We start from the raw sequence: 16,293 nt of genomic DNA on the forward strand, positions 1-16,293 counted from the left end.
TCTAATTAATGAAATATTTTTAATTTTAAATATTTTTTTAAATAAAATAAATCCAACAACATCTAATACCATTCAAATGCGTTTGCAACATTAAATACCATTCAAATCGGTATGTACCAAACAAAGTTAAAGAGTAAGCAATTTAAATAATCCTAAGCTTTTAAAACCAAACCTGTCGAATTTTGCGCTAGGAAAGTTTCTTCGTCAATTCCTATTCATAGTGAAATAAAATCTATTTTCGCGTATTTTACTGAAATAAAGTAAAAACTAATTTCTTCTTAATCAAAATCCATTTTCGATAACATTAAAAAATTTTATTTAGACTTCTGAAAACACAATCATACAAAAATTACCCAAGTTTTTTATATCCAGCTCCTTAGAACATCCTAATGTTGCCATTCTGGCAATGCTTGCCGTGCTTTGCCGTGAAGATATCTTCACCATTATAGCCTGAAGGCTGTGTTGCTGATTGTTAAAGTGTGTTTATCGTAGTTTTTCGATGGCTGTAAACGTGTCTTTGGCACTCTTCTGTGTAATATTGATGAATAAATTTTGTTTTGATCTTTCATCAAGTGTTGTCATCAATCACTCCAAATCCACGAACCCGTAGAATGCAACAATATTATAAGGTTTCTAAAATGCATTGGTTTCTGAATTAATTTTTCTGAAAAATTAATTTTTTAAAAATTTAATTTTTAAAAACGTTTAATTTAATACTTGACGTTGCATTGCTTATTTCTCAAAAGGCTTCATTGGTATTTTCCTTTTAGAATTTTAATTTTTAATTGCTAATTTCTAAAGGTTTATTGGTATTTCTTTTTGGACATTCTTCACTCTTTACTTTTGGTTTTGACTTTTACCCTTGCCTGCAGGAATGACGAAACACGAATTGAATGATTGGAGAGTTAGGTTTGGAGGCAACTTCCCCTTGATAAGTCTGTCTCCTGCCTGCTCAACAGTCATTCACTTATGCATTTTTTTTTTTTTTTTTTTTTTTAAATTTAGATTAATTTTAATTTGCTAAATTGGTGAATTTATTTTCATGGTTTGGTTTCGCACTTGATTTACTTATGCTATCTGAATTTAAATGATATTGTAGATTAGTTCGAAAATTAAATCTTTTATATATTTGCACATTTTTTAATTTTAACTTTAAATTTGCTTTTTTACGTATATACATGTTTGTTTAAATTTAAATTTGTTTTAATATTATAAGGTACATATTTTTAAAGTAAAGCGTAGCATTATGATTATTTGGAATATCAGCTTTTGTAAGAAGGAAATGAGAGAGTGACTTGATGAATTTCAGTGAGGTTCAGGCCTGTATCGAAAACCCTAAATGTTCTTGAAATAATATTATACCGTTATAACATACCACTAAGCTTGATGTTTAAGTGAATTAATATACAACTTTATTCAAACTACATATAAAGTAGCTAAAACGTTTCGGGTTTGATATTTTTCAGTATTTGATTCCTGGAAATTTAACTTTTTGATCACGCAAGAAATTTTGCCAAACATTCTTGAAGTTGTTCTGTAAATGTAAACTGAGTTTATTTATTTCTGAAAAAATATCGGATAAGAGTAGTACAAGTCCTTAAATTATTCTTAAAGCCAATCATCACAACAAAATTTCGAATTTAACTGTGCTCACAGAAGCCGAGCAATAATAGTGCCAAACACTGACAGTTTGACCCGAGTTTAGATCCTAGAGAACGGGCTGGCTGCATTAGAGTTTCTGCTGTTTTCTCCATGTATAATATGAATATGAATCAGCTTCTCGTAGAAAGTCCTCCACAAAGGCCTTCGTTCCCTTTGGTCAATAACTATTGTGCTCTTTGCTGGTAATCTAAATACTCCAATTCAATTCAATCAAACTGAACTGAAATGGGCGGTCTTCAAAAAAGCTTGAACTTTATGTCATAATGTCGCAAGTAGCACAGCAACGTCGTTGCAAACTCGTCGCGGATGTCGTTGCAAAAACGTTGCAACATGTCGTCATTAAGACGCCCAGATGCCCGCGAAACTCGACTGTATTTGCAACCGTTGCAAAGACGTCTTTATTACGTCTTTGCAGATGAGGTTTTTATCGCACGAACGTTGTTATTACGTCTGTCTTGGGTTATATTTTGGTTGTGAAAGCATCGTATCACGACGTCTTAACGACGCCTAAATGTTCGCAGAATTCGAACTTTTCGCAACAGTTGTGAAAACGTCGTTATTATATCCTTGTGTTATATATTATTTATGCAGAAAAATAAGCTTAATAATTAATGTATTTTCTTCTTTTTTAAAATTTTGTATTCTTTGTATTTTTCTAAAGTTTAAATATTTTATGATTTCCTGAAAGCCGGAAGATAATACAATTTTTTTTAGAATAATTATGCATAATTAATAATAGCCTTAAAATTATTTTCAGTACTCTAAACTATATTTTTTAAATAACTTAAATTCCAAGTTACGATTATTTAAGATTTCATCTTTTTTTTTTTTTTTTTTTTTACTGTAAATTTGCTTTTTTACGTATTTACATGTTTGTTTAAATTTAAATTTCATTCCTTGCAGCAATGGCGCAAAAAATTAATTAAATTAGTATTTAAGTTCAATTTATTCTTTTGTTTGTACTTAGCAGCTTTAGCGCTAATTACCTGGTTTGTTTCTCTTTTTATTATAAATTTTAAATACAACTTTCAAATTCTAATAGTTTTGTTTTCTTTTTAATTAATTCTAATTTTAAACTCGCTCTATAAATAGTTTAATTAATTTAAATAGTTTAATACAACAGTTCAATTTTAATTAATTTTAGTGAATTAATTAGCAATAACATTTAAATTCCCAGTTTTTTAAAATTTTCCTGTCCAAAAATTTATATTCATGGTTTTGTTTTGCACTTGATTTACTTATACTATCTGAATTTAAATGATATTGTAGATTAGTTCGAAAATTAAATCTTTTATATGTTTGCACTTTTTTTTTTTTTTTTTTTTACTTTAAATTTGCTTTTTTGCGTATTTACATGTTTTTTAAATATATATACATATACATATATTTACATACTTTATATATATATATATATATATAATTACAGAAAAGAGAACAAACTAAAAAAGACCTTTGTGGTCAAGAACTTTGCGCATTGAGCTGCAAAATTTAGAAAACAAGTTAAAAGAAAATTCTAAGTGCTTTCGCTAAAAAGTAGCTTAGATACTGTGGCTCCGGTGACAAATTTTAACATAAGTAAAATAAAGTGCAATGAAAAGTGTAAATATTAAATAAACAAAATTAGCACTAGAATATTTACAAATAAAATTCAAAACTAATTGCAAGTAATATGTTGATCAAGGTAAAGCAAACTTTAAACAATAGAATAAAAGTTTGACATAAGACTAACAAAAATGCAAAAACTAAAAAGCGGTAAATGGTAGATTAGCCCAATTCGAATCTCATTACTGACTCTTCAGGGGAAATTTATAATGATTTTCGCATCCAGCTAATTCCATATCGCGTTTCGTCGAAACAGACAATTGAAATTTTATACAAAACTCTTTCTGAATATTAATATTTATATATATATACATATATTTATATACTTTTCATGCGGCCGATTGCAACCATAAACGGAGGTGCACAGCTACATTTTATAGCAGTCCTACATACAAAATTTCAACGTTCTGAGGCCATTCACTTTTGAGTTTTGCGAGATACATACATACATGCATACGTACAGACACCACGAAAAAATACCTTCTAAATCAATTTTAAAACAGTTTTATAATTCGTTTGGGGGGAAAAAAGAGTCCTTTATTCTGTCCTTACGTACAGATGTCACGCAAAAATATCGTTAAATTGCATTCGATAGCGGTCAAAATGGATATTTTCGTTGAAATATGAGACCCGAAATTTTTCGCGATTACAATACTTCGTACAAGGAAGTAAATAGGATTGATTTTGTTTTCTCATATACCGTCTATTCAATATCATCAAACATATCTTTGATCCCCCGAGGAACTGTTTGAGAAGGGACTGCTCTTAGTTTCTCGAAGATGTTCTCAAAACATACTCGTACATTGAATTGAATATCTTTAACAGAAGAAACTATTACATTTCCTGCTGTTGCATAACTTATTGCATAACTTCAATCATATTTTCATTGTTTATGTTAACCGATAACAGACAAGACCTTTAAAGATTCGCTGAAAAAAGTTGACTTCTTTTTATCTGTAACTGAAGTGTTTGGTTTTTAAATGACGCAATAGTAATAAAAGTTTCATTTTTCCATTTAATAAAACCTCCCCATTTTTATAAAGGAAATTGGGGTTGTTTTAACCCACTTTATTACTAGGGATACGTAATTTTCGTATTTACGAAACTGATGCGATAAGTGCGAAATTTACCAGCATTAGCAATTCAAGATAAAAACGATATATATATATATATATTTTTTTTAATGCTGGATATTGATTCGAATAAGTTGTTGTTTAAGAGCGAATATAGTGAACATAGTGTTGCTATTCTCAATGAATATGAGGGCAACAACTCGAATATTGGCTTCCTAAAGGAACTGAAAATGAAATTCTGTCTCATAAAATACAGGTTAAAATGCCTTTCGTTGTGTTGCTGTTGTCCTGTCTGTATTACATGGAAGAATAGTTGCCAGAGCCTACACCAAAGAGAAGTTGGACTTCAATTTTCCACCTCAATTTTGTGAGAAGAGAACCCCGAGCAGGGACGAATTAACCTATTACAGAGCCCCAGACATTTTTTCCTGCCAGGCCCCTACATCCGGGGTGTTATGCAATTTTTATGGGAACTTTCGAACAAAATAATAAATGATAAGTACAGAGTGTTCCGTAAATGTTGCGACAAACTTCTGGGGGAGGTAGGTCGCACATCATAAGGATTAAGAATTGCATAGAAACCCATGCCCAGAAAGGTCACTGTACGCAGCCAGGGGGTGGTGTACAGGAGAATGGTAGTGAAAAAGAGGATTCTCTCATTCAAGCGGTAGGTATCATACGAAAAGCATGAACGCTATACGAACTGGGAACTTGCAGACATGCACTTAGTGTATGGAACAGCTGAGGGTAATGGACGAACCGCTGCACGCATTTATCGAAAATGCTTCTCCCACAGACATCAACCATACCACTGTTTGCAAGTCTGCATCAAAATTTGTGCGGGTCATTATAAGTGGACTTATTTTGGACTGGATGTTCGGAGCCATTTGAACTGGTCGTTCCCGCATCGATGGATTGGCCATGGTGGATCAGTACCCTGGCGCTCACGCTCATCGGATTTATCGAGCCTTGATTTCTGATTTCTTTTTGTGGGCAGCCATCAAAAGCGTCGTGTGTCACGCTCCTGTTGTGTCTGATATGGATCTCGTGGCAAGACTCGCCTGCGCAGCTGCTACAATCGAAGAAACTCCCGGTGTGTTTGAACACGTGAGGCAATAAATGGTCCGTCGGTGTCAGGCATGTTTGGCGTCTGATGGTGCAAACTTCGAGCATCTGTTGTAACATTCAAGTTATCGCACACCATTTGTATTCACGTCCAATAAATGTTTCAAATTAATCACTCTTGTTTCTTTTCCCATCTTCTACCTCTGCTACCACTTACCCCTGACATTTCCGGGCATGTGTTCCTACGCAATTCTTAATCTTTATGATGTGTCCTACCTCCCCCAGAAGTTTGTCGCAACATTTACGTGAAATCCTATATAAAATAATAATTTAAAATAGTCAGCTTTCCAAAAATCTTTAATACAGTTTCGATTGTTAGTATAATTATAAACAAGCGTTTGATTACGTATCAATACAATCTGTAGAATTGGAACTTTGTGTTTTTATGTCATACATTAAGAAAACGAAAATTCTTCTTTTAAATGTCAAAAACCATAGTTTTGAAAAAATGATAATGAAATTAATTTTAAAATCCCTTTTTTCTGGCTTTCAATTCTGAAAACTTAGCAGTTATTTCTTCGTAATTAATATTGTCCAAAGCATTTCGTTCTATGTATAGTACAGCTAAAGAAGTTAATTTTGTTTGACTTAACGAGTTTCGCAAACTGCGTTTTACGCGTTTTAACAACGAAAACGATCTTGCAAGAGATGCATCCTATAGAGGCGAAGTTAAAAATGTGCGTCATATGATTTCCATACTTCGAAATGTAGATACAACTTTTGTAGTCTTTATAAATCGTAGCATGTCAGATGACAAAGTTTTTTTTTTTTTTTTTTTTTTTTTTTTTTGGCTTTTACAAAGAAATAGAATTGTAACGGTTCCTCATCCAATTCGTTTGTATCTTTTCTTAGTAATTTCATATCTTCAGATTCAATTGATACATTGTCATTTGAGTTTGTATGGAATATTTTTTAAATGTTATGAATGTCTTTGTAACTTTTGCTAAATAGTTTTAGTTCAAAAGAAATTTTGTCACATATTACGTATAAGCAATTTCGTTTAATGATATCTTGAGTCTGATTACAGGAACTTTTGTCGTCCTCATCATGATGGAATTGTATCAAAAATTCTTTCCGTATTCGCGACCTTTTATTAGTATCGGAATAAGTTTTTATTTCTGACGTGTTAAATGCTTCGACTTTTATTTCCAGAAATAAATTTCTTAAACTACTATTAACGTAATTAAATAAATTGTTCAAAATACTTGTTGCTAAAGAAATTGGCATAGTAGGGTTTCGTAAGGATATACTGCTTGTATTTATTCTGGAAAGAATTTCATCCCAAATAAATGTTAATAAAATGAATTCTTAAATTATTAATTTTGTTTGCTATTTATCGGGATTCCAGTTTTACGGAATATTTACGAGATTCATTTAGAGATGTATCAATACAGCATATTTTATTTCGTTAAACCAGGAGCGAATTGCTTTAACTACATCAGCTCCACAGCAAGACCACCTATTAGTACAGACTTTTTTACTATAAAATGTTTATTATTTGCTTCAAAAATTTTTCTAAAATGTTCCGCTATGAGTAGACGCCGAAAAAAATGTATAAACATTATTCAATAAATTGTCTTTGTTTACAAACATGATTCACTAGCACTACTTACTATCAGAATTTAACGAATGTGAAGGACAAGGAACGCAATGGGCTGTTTGGCCATGTTTTTAATGCGGTTTTGCAGCCCATCGTATTTTCCAGACATATTTGCCGCATTGTCGTAGTTTTGCCCTCTACAGTTGCAAATATCCAGACTTAATATTTCAAAGGTCTTTGCAACTTCATTTTGGATTGGATTATTCAATTATGGCAAAGCACACGAGGGCCATCTGCCTAAAGGGAGAGATGCCTTCGTGAAGGACTTTCTAAGGGAAACTGGCTCGTATACACGTAACACATGGGGAAAACCTCGAAAACGCCCAAGCAGCCAGCCCGTTCGCGGGATTCGAACCTCGGACCGAACTACCAGTGTTCAGCGTCTTTACCGCTCGGCCGCTGGTGGGCTCACAACTGCATTTTGTAATGATTCTTCTGTGTGCGAATAAATTGGTAAAAATACCAAAAAAATCTCAATATTGGGATTTTGTCTTCGGATCCAATATCATTACGCAATGTAAAAGTTAACTGTTCTGCGTGTTAAGATAAAATAAGACGCCGAACAAGAATTAATTTAGAAGTCAAACACCAAAAATCAATGTTATATTTGCAAATTTTCACAGGACTAGTTTCAAGCTGTAGAAAAAAAGAGATAGAGGACGCTGCGCCGCCCGTATGTATAGCTAATTAAGAGTTTACCAGAGAGAGTTGAGAGTTTGATGAGAGTGGCATAAACTAGATACACTGTAATCTGTATATAATATTTGTACATAGTCTTCTTTTCATTAAATAGATTTAGTTAAAGGAAAGTGTCTTTACTTGATAATATAACATATCAAGATCCACCGATGCCGAGTATGGAATATTAAGTAAGTTATTACATACAACAAGTTTCTGGTAGCATCAAGCCAGAAGGTGAGTCATTTCATTTTTATCTGCATGCAATTTATCTTTGAAAATGAGTTTTGAAGAAACCGTCGAGAGAAATAGAAAAATTAGAGGTTCGGTTTGTACCAGTGTAACAAAATTAAAAAGGAAATTGGAAGAGGAATTGCAAAGCGAGAATCCGAACCTAGAAGTGTTGCAGGAATCACTTTCAGTGTTAATCGAGAGAGAAACTAGCTTGTTAAAATATGATGAAGTTATTAATGCTCAAAGCACTGTTCAGGAATTAGAGATAGAAGTAGAACATTGTTCAGAATACAGCGAATCCATCATTAGATGTAAATCGAAAATGAATAGATATATTCAAAATGTGGGTAAAACCGGAACAACTTCACAAGTTTCGGAAATCAAAACTAATTATAATACTAAATTACCTCGCATTACCTTAGAAACTTTCAGCGGCGATTTATGTAAATTTACTGAATTTTGGGCTCATTATAAAGCTGCCATTCACGAAAACAATACACTTCAAGATGTTGAGAAATTTAACTATTTAAGATCTTTACTCACCGGTTCAGCTGCAAAAGCTATAATTTGGATTGCCATTGATGGATTTCCATTGATAGGAGAAAACTATAAAAAGGCCATCGAACTCTTAACTGACAGATTTGGGAAAAATGAAATATTAGTTAGCGCGCATATAAACGTTCTCCTAGCTTTGTAGCCAGTACGTCGTTCAAGTGATGTATCCAGTTGAAGAAAACTATATGATGAAATAACGGTTCAAACAAGAAGTTTAGAGAGATTAGATATTAATTTTAATTCTTACAGCAATCTATTACTTCCTATTTTATATAAGTGTATACCCCAAGATTTAGGGTTACAGTCTAGTAGGGAGCAAAGGGTCGGCACAGAGTCAACAGTGTCAGATTTATTGTTGTTTCTAAAGAGAGAAGTAGATGCGCGCGAAAAATCATTAACTCTGGGTCTTAATCAACAAACACTTTCGAAATCAAGCGAAAGAAATACCGACAATTATCGTAAGAATGTTGCTCCAATTAAAAAGAAAATGGTATCAGCGGCGACGCTTAATACATCAGTCGAAAATTATATGTGCGACTTTTGTCTTAAATCTCACCTCTCAAAAGACTGCGACTTAAGTATTTCAGAGAAACACAAAGCGTTATACGATCAATTTAAGTGCAAGCGCTGTTTAAAAAAAAGGTCACAAAAAACCATTTTGTAAGGCGAAGTGGATTAAATGTAATATTTTCAAATCTATGTCGCATTTAGAGAGCCTGTGTAATGCAGATGGGCAAGAAAATAAATTCATAAAAAATACTCTGCGAGCACAGCAAAAGAGACAAATGTTAGTTCACTATTCCTCGAAACACTGGGTAAGCAAATTCCTAATGACGTGATTTATTATCAAACATTGAGAAGCCAACTACTCGGCATACATTCAGAAGTATGCCACATTTAATGTTAGGTTGTTATGCGACTCAGCGTCCGAAAGATCTTACGTTTGTCAGTTTATTTCCAGGAAAGCAACTTTACCAACTATTGGTAAAGAAGATTAAGAATTCTTACATTTGCATCTTAGAATCTGCCAGTACGAGAATTTAAAAGGAAAAGACTTTCTTTAAAAAATAAGACCGGGTTCACTCTAATCATCGAAGCACTCGAAGTAAAAACCATATGTTCCCATGCATTACCCAGACCATCTGCAGCAATTATACACAAGTTAACGCGGAGAAGGATTTGACTTATCTGACAGCTGCGATAGTGAAGTGCAGAGGTACAGATTTTAATTGGGAATGATTATTTGAACTGCATTTTAACGGGGAAAACACATCAGTTAACAGACTATTTAGTATTGCACGAAAGCATATTCGGTTGGACGTCGAGTGGTAGAGTAGGAGAAGAGAGTAAGAAGCCAAGGTCAGACTCCACCGGTTTGTTTATACACATCTATTCCGAAGAGGAATTAAAAATATCGGAACAGATTCGTCAGCTCTTTGGGAGATTGAAAGTCTAGGAATTTCTGAATGGCGTCAGAAAGGAGCGCTGTCGATAAGCGAATAATTAAACAGTTTGAAGAGGATTTGAAATATGTAGACGGGAGGTATGAGGCTCGCTTGTTGTGGAATAGAAGTCCAGAGCATTTGGAAAATAATTTTGGTTTAGCGAAAAGGCAGTTCGAAAGGGTGCAGCGAGAATTAAAAAGTAACAACTTTGTGAGGGAACAATTTATGTAAATAATTAAATTTCAGACACAAAACAACATTATTCAAGAGTGTGACGATACGAGAGAGGAGTACTTTACGCCATTCCGAGCAGTGGTCCGTAAAGATAAAAAAAAGCACTCAATTTCGAATGGTATTTAATTGCAACAGTTGCGAAAGAGGAAAGCTATCGTTAAACGATTGCTTAGAAAAAGGCCCAAACCTAAATCCGAATACTTTGGATATCATTCTCGCTTTTCGAAAATTTAAAATTGGATTCTGCGGTGACATAGAAAAGGCGTTTTTGATGATTGGAATAGTAAGGGAAGATAGGCAATATTTAAAATTTCTCTGGTATCCTGATAATGACAGTGAGGACTTTAAAATTATGCGAATGAACAGAGTATTATTTGGATGTAATTGTTCACCGTTTTTATTGAGTGCAACGATCAAATATCATTTAAAGAAATACGCAGAAACAAACAAAAACTGTGTCGAGATGTTAAATAGCTCACTGTATGCAGACGATTTGTGTTATAGAGGGGAAAGTGTAGAGTCAGCTTTCAATCTTTCATCAGAGGCAGTATCTATTTTGAGAGATGCGAGTTTCAATTTGAGAAAGCTAAACACTAATTCTAGAGAGCTGCATGACTTGTGGCTTCAGAAAGGGTTGTGTGAAGAAAGTAGGTCTGAGAGAGATAGTAAGTTGAAAGTGCTAGGCTTGGTGTGGTCTTAGAAGAGGATGGTTTGAGAGTAGACGTTACATCAATGTTGAGTAGTTTAGAATCGTTGTGAAATAGCAAAAGATCGGTGTAAAGCACAGCAGTTAAGATGTTTGATCCAGTCGGTTGTGGTGCGAGTTAAGAGACAGATGCAGGAAATATGGGAGAGAGGTTTGGAGAACGATTCATAGTTACCAGAAGAGTTACGGTGCAAATGGATAAAGTGGTGCACTGAAATTGAGGAATTAAAAGCGTTGAACATAGAGAGGTACTGCTTTCCAGAAGTTCTAAGTAAAGGTGATTCGGTTGAAATTCATATTTTCAGTGATGCGTCAGTAGTGGCATATGGAGCGGTGGCATATTTTAGATATAAGAATAAGAGAGGAGAGATATGTACGTCGTTTATAATGTCGAAGAGTAAGATAGCTCAAAAAAAAAAAAAAAGCTAAAAAAGCTGTCGCTTCCTAGGTTGGAATTGATGGGGGCTGTAGTTGCAGCAAGGCTAGGGAAATATTTATTGAAAGTGTTTCAGAATTTGATAGGTAGGCTAGTTCTGTGGAGGGATTCAGAAATTTGCGTGTAATGGATAAAGGGTTCAGCGCGTGAGTGGAAGCAGTTCGTGTCGAATAGAATTTCAGAAATACAAGATTGTACTTCGCCTGATAAGTGGAAATATTGTCCAAGGTTGGAAAACCCAGCAGATAAATTAACTCGTGGTAAAACAGCAAATTCATTGATCAAGGATAATAACTGGTGGCGTGGTCCATCATGGTTGAAAAATTCTGAAGGTCTATGGCCTGAGCAAAAGTTTAAAGTAGAAACTGATACTCAAAATTTGGAACGCTTAAGCACTTATGTTCAGGTGACGATTCCAGAAAGAGAAACTGTGTTAAACATAACCAAATTCAGCAGTCTGAAAAAATTGTTGAGAGTTACAGCTTGAGTAAAGCGGTTTGTCGTCAAGCTAAGAAAAACGTACCTGTGAAGAAAGTCTTCTTACTGTATTGGAGATCCAAGAAGCTGAGGAATACTGGATAAAACAAGTCCAGAGAGAAAATTATTTTTCGGATATTCAACAACTAGGGAGGAATAATCTAATAACACCAGATTCTAAGCTTTACAGTTTAGCACAATATCTGGACAGTAGAGGTATTTTGCGTGTCAGAGGTCGTTTGGAACAAGCAGAATTAATAGATGACGAAAACCATCCCATTATTCTGCCGAAAACTAAGTTCACCGAACTAGTAATACTTAGTGAGCACATAAAAGTATTCCATTCAGGAGTTATGGCAACATTGTCCAAAGTCAGGAATAAATTTTGGATACCTGAAGGAAGACAGGTAGTAAAAAAAGTTATTAACGCTTGCCTGGTGTGTAAAAAGTTCGCAGTGAAACCCGCCAAACAGTTAACGGGTCAGATACTAAGAGATCGTGTAGTCCAAAGTAATCCTTTCACAGTTGCAGGCATTCACTTAACGGGAGCGGTTACTATTACAGAAAAAGAAGATATCCACAAAAAGGTGTACATAGCCTTATTTACATGCGCCGTCACTCGTGCTGTACACGTTGAAGTGGTTTCATATATGTCAGCAAAAAGTTTCATTTTTTCAATACAACGTTTTTTAGCAAGAAGAGGGAGTTGCAAAGTGATTTACTCAGATAATGCCAAGAATTTTCGCTGCACATGTAAAATAATTAAGGGATTTAAAAGAATCAGAGCAGAGTCAAGTGTAAGAGATTTCCTGACATCCAAAGAGATAACATGGAAATTCATACCCCATGGTGGGGAGGGTTCTGGGAGCGTCTGATGAGAAGCATCAAGGAACCTCTGAAGAAAATCTTAGGGAGAGCATTACTGACTTTCGAAAAGCTCTCTAGAATATTAACTGAACTCGAGTGTGTGTTAAATAATAGACATTTAACATACGAGATCAACGAGCTGGGTGAACCTCGCCCGCTCACACCTTCACAGTTTTTATTGCCAGGACGTGATACATTTAACTTTCCCGAGCATTTTTTTGAAATTTTTAACAAGGTGTCCGACAAAGAGACTTTAACTAGGAGGAAGCTTTACCAATCTAGGCTCTTAAAATTAACATGGATCAAGAGGAAAGAGCAATATTTACTCCATCTCAGAAATGCGCATAACTTTGCTAATCCTAAAACTGAGCGGAACATTAAGACTGGAGACGTTGTGTTGGTAGAAGGACCAAAAACAATCCAAACTACTTTAGGACATGGGTGCAATTGAAAACGTGATCATAGGAAGAGATGGACATGTTCGAGCGTGCCTCGTTCGCACGCCCAAAGGAGAATTCAGAAGATCGATCCAAATGTTATATCCTTTCGAGATTTAATTTAGAACTTTTGATATTATTGAGTTTTTATTATTATATTATTAATTATTATGTTCATTTGTGGCTCTGATATATATACTAGTATAGGTTATTCTTTTATATTATTCATTTATATATGTCGTACTATTTAGTATTAATCCATTATTAAAAAATGCTAATATTGTTATGTAAATAAGTTGGTGTATTCTTATTAAAGAGTACAGGTGGGGAGAGATGTAGAAAAAAGAGATAGAGGGCGCTGCGCCGCCCGTATGTATATCTAATTAAGAGTTTTTTTACCAGAGAGAGTTGAGAGTTTGATGAGAGTGGCATAAACTAGATACTCTGTAATCTGTATATAATAATTGTACATAGTCTTCTCTTCGTTAAATAGATTTAGTTAAAGGAAAGTGTCTTCACTTGATAATATAAACATAGTATCAAGAACCTCCGATGCTGAGTATGGAATATTAAGTATGTTATTACACAAGCGCTTTGGCAGCTGAGGATGTCTTTACCGAAAAATGGCTATTTTATAGAATACGCGCAATGACATGGCGAGGAGGAGATGGCTACATGCTATCAAGTTTTAGTATACACTGAAGTGACAAAAGTCATTTGATACCTCCTAATATTTTGTCGGTCCTCCTTTTGCCCGGCGAAGTGCAGCAACTCGACGTGGCATGGACTCAACATGTCGTTGGAAGTCCCCTGCAGGAATATTGAGCCTTGCATGCCTTACGTCCATAATTGTGAAAGTGTTGACGGTGCAGGGTTTTGGGCACGAACTGACCTCTCGATGATGTCCCATAAATGTTCGATGGGATTCATGTCGGGATATCTATGTGGCCAGATCATTCTCTGGAATTGTCCAGAATGTTCTTCTAACCAATCGCGAACAATTGTGGCCCGGTAACATGGCGCATTGTCATCCATAAAAATCCCATCGTTGTTTGAGTACGTGAAGTCTATGAATGGCTGTAAGTGATCTCCAAGTAGCTGAAGGTATCCATTTCCAGTCAATGATTGGTACGTCCCACATTGATTTCTGCGGTTATTTGACGCAGTGTTGCTTGTCTGTGAACATTGACAACTCTACGCAGACGTCGCTGGTCTCGGTCGTTAAGTGCAGGTGGTCGGCCACTGCGCTGTCCATGGTGGGATGTTATGCCTGAAATTAGATACTCTCGGCACACTCTTGACACTGTGGATCTCGGAATGTTGAATTCCCTAACGATATCCGAAATGGAATGACCCACGCGTCTAGCTCCAACTACCATTCCGCGTTCAAAGTCTGTTAATTCTCGTCGTGCGGCCATAATCACGTCAAAGCCTCTTCACATGAATAACTTGAACACAAATGAAAGCCCTGCCAAAGCACTTCGCATTTATACATTTTCTACGCGATACTATTGCCATCTGTATATTTGCATATTGCTATCCCATGACTTTTGTCACTTCAGTTTATTGCAAAATATGCTTTTCTCGACAAAAAATCTTTTAGCGTGTGACGTCACTGACATAATTTGATCCAAAACAACTATTCCCTACTACCTTCGTATCTTTGTTTCTGCAAGTCAAGAGACGTCATTGATGTCGAGTGTTGGAAAGAGCATAACCTTTTTTTTTTCCTACTAATTTCGCGTGCTATGAGGAAGGAATAGAACAAAATGACTAGTGAGAGAGGGACGAGTTACAACTAAATTACATTGGTTCTGTAGCCATTTCTTTCAGTAACGGTTACTTGGGAAATCTCAGCAACTATTCCTTTTTATTCAAAGGAAAACTTATACTATCTGAGTACTTAATTTTTTGTCAGCATTTTTTTATAACAGCATTGTTTTCGGCCATTACTGGTCATTTTTTGCGCACCTCTACATGCCATCCGATACTACAGGTTGAGAATCCCTAATTTAGAGGAAAGCTTTTGCTATAGAAGCTATTGTTAAGTACCGATTATAAAAGCACAGAATAATAGTAGTCTGTGTTGTCTCCTTAAATTTGCTAGAGAATTTTTTTATTAATTTACGAAGATTGTATTATGATAAAATTAAAAACTCCACTAACAACTAAGCACTATTAACAGTCGTGGTCATTACAATAATTTGCAAAGGCCAACTACTAGCCAGAAACCAAGGCAATGAGCTCCCACATAAAGTTTGGTTATACTGTAGCTTTCTCCGGGTTCGTGGATTTGGAGTGATTGATGACAACACTTGATGAAGAATCAAAACACAATTTATTCGTTAGTATTACACAGGACAGTTCCAAAGATTAGTTGTCAAAAAACTACGACAAACACGCTGAAGCAATCACCAACACAGGCTCCAGGCAATAACGATGAAGACAGCTTCACGGCAAACCACTAAACTATAGCTCCCGACTCGGTTGAGTCGCTCTTCGGAACTCAACATACTATTCAAGATACTCCCCTACTCCGTGTATAGACAGGGTATATATAGCTTTTGACCTGCCTTCAAGAACATTCTCCGGAAAACCGGTAAGAATTCGTTCTAGAACGTTCTCGCTCCGTCTATGGCATATCGCCAATTTTTTCGCCAAATGGGCTATTTCGCGCCAAATCTGGCAACTTTGCCACTTTCTGGAAAACCTAAACCCGATTTGTGGGGAAGCTATCTTACGACAGCTAGGCATTTCGCAACAATATGTATGTTGGCTTCCTCCCTTCTTGTGGGGTATATCAAACTATCCCCTGTCCTTGGCCTTACATCTCTGGCAACATTTCTGGTAATGAAATGGCTAAATGAGAGATGTATTCACCTGTTACCGATGAATGTTTTCAATCAAGTGCCCAGACATTTGGAGGGAGGGAACCACCGGTATGGGGTAGCTTTGTAAATTTTAACTATGGGTAGAACTCAACCAAATTAATATCACTTCTGGACAGAGCTGGTGTAAGATCCAACCTTGGCCGGTGTGGGGCCTTGTACAGAGTTAATAGATTTAGATTAACCTTTTTATTTATTCAGAACGCCGATTATATATACTTTATACAAATGGAAACACATCAATTGATAGAAATGGAAAAATTTATAAATTTAC

This window comes from Stegodyphus dumicola, chromosome 2, assembly GCF_044657685.1.
Source record: "Stegodyphus dumicola isolate Sdum_Otavi_A_Nest chromosome 2, ASM4465768v1".
Lineage (NCBI taxonomy): Eukaryota > Metazoa > Arthropoda > Arachnida > Araneae > Eresidae > Stegodyphus > Stegodyphus dumicola.